At 48.3% G+C, this 1,846-nt stretch overlaps 1 non-coding gene across 1 annotated transcript; it reads left to right on the top strand.

The window, feature by feature from the left end:
• The first annotated feature begins 853 nt into the window (after positions 1 to 853).
• On the top strand, positions 854 to 925 carry TRNAC-GCA (transfer RNA cysteine (anticodon GCA)). Its single transcript has one exon. It is a non-coding gene; the product is annotated as a tRNA-Cys (tRNA).
• The last annotated feature ends 921 nt before the right edge of the window (positions 926 to 1,846 follow it).

Here is a 1,846-nt window from a genome sequence, read left to right on the forward strand (position 1 = left end):
ATGAGGACTGAGCACAGCCTCCCTGCACTGACCCACGCGTGTGATATTTGTAACCAGCTCAGCGGAAGGAGTGTCTGGGCCCAGCACCTGCCCTGGTGGAACCTCTCCCTCAGCAGCCTTGCATGGGCCCCGCTTCCCCAGCAGTGAGGCCGCTGGCTGACCCCTCCCCATACCTGCAGCCTCCGTCTCCACCATGTCCTCTCTTCCCAGCCCCCAACACTGGGCAAAGACCTGTCAGAGCAGCTTTGCTAGGACGCGGGTGGAAGGAGCTGACATCGGCCCAGGGGACAGCAGGTCAGACTTGTCCCCTTGGAAGGTGGGACATAAGGAAGGCACAGAGAGAAGACACCATGAGGACACAATCTGTGGGTGAGGCAGAGCCACTGGGGTTTGGGCCTTAGGGCCACACGTGGCCTCTGGATCTTTGAGTACAACCTTTGGACGGAATCCAAATTTTAATAAAAGGATTTGTTCTGTGACGTTTGGATTTAGTCGAGGGGCTGCACTTGGGGATCTGGAGGGCCACAGATTCCCCACCCCTGCTGCCGGCTGTCCCTGGGCTGAGAGTGAGGTTCTTGGAGACCCCACACCAGAGCTCCTGTCCTGAACTTAGGAGGAAGCACTAGAGTCAAATGTCCTTTCCATGTGTGAAGGCCAGTGCCCTTACCACAGTCCCAGAAAGAGGGAGTGGGAAACTAGTCAAGGTGGAAAGGAAGGAAAGAAGGGCAGACCACAGTAGGGAAGGCTTGCCAGTTTCTGGAACATACAGAAAAGACAGTGGACTATAAATATACAGATATCCTGGGTGTAGTGCCATCAATGAAAAGGTGCTAATGAGCACCTATACATAGGTGGGGGTGTAGCTCAGGGGTAGAGCATTTGACTGCAGATCAAGAGGTCCCTGGTTCAAATCCAGGTGCCCCCTACTTCCTTTACTCTTTTAATCACTGAAGCAGGTGCTGGGATTTTTGCCACGTTTTTCCCACCTGTGGCCATTAAAAATTAATGTGCGTTGTCTAATGTGCTTTGTCTTGTGACAAAATTTAGAGTCTGGATCAGGACAAGCTCCAAAAACCCTCCCCTGGCCATCCTCCACATGACAGCTACCCCGGTCACATTTGACCAAAGAGATGACCAAATTAGCTGAGCCCCGCTGGGACTCATGCTCCTGGTGGCCTATGTGTGGATTTCACTTTCTCTGTCTTAATGTCTCATATTTCCTCAGTCTCTCTCATCTCCAGAAAGAAGGCACAGGCTCTCTCTTTGTACTTGTTACTACCCTCCGTGAGGCATGGAGGGAACATACACATCTTCCTTCCTCCCAGGGGCAACAGGAGTGATTTGAAAACCATGTCAAAAGCCATCTTTTTCTTCTCCTGGGAATTTCTTGGAGGTGCTGCCTCCACTACAGACTCTGGCCGCTGAATTTCCTTCTTCCTTCCCTCTCTCTTAACACTTCTTTCTTGCCCTGGGCTAGTATTTCCTTGGTGAGAATGCCTAGAAGTAGGCTCTATCTTATAATTTTTAAAAATTCTGATAAAATATTTAAGACATATAAATAAGTGTAAAGAATCTTGCAGAGGTCCTGTCAGGATAGCAATTATTAAAAAAATCAAAAAACAATAGATGCTGGGATAGATACAGAGATAAAGGAACACTATACACTGTTGGTGGAACTGCAAATTAGTACGACCACTATGGAAAACAGTATGGAGATTCCTCAAAGAAATAAATATACCATTCTATCCAGAAATCCCACTACTAGGTATCTACCCAAAGGGAAATAAGTCATTTAATTAAAAAAGACACCAGCACTTGAATGCTTATCGCAGCACAATTCACAATC

Source organism: Microcebus murinus, chromosome 9, assembly GCF_040939455.1.
Source record: "Microcebus murinus isolate Inina chromosome 9, M.murinus_Inina_mat1.0, whole genome shotgun sequence".
Taxonomy (NCBI): Eukaryota; Metazoa; Chordata; class Mammalia; order Primates; family Cheirogaleidae; genus Microcebus; species Microcebus murinus.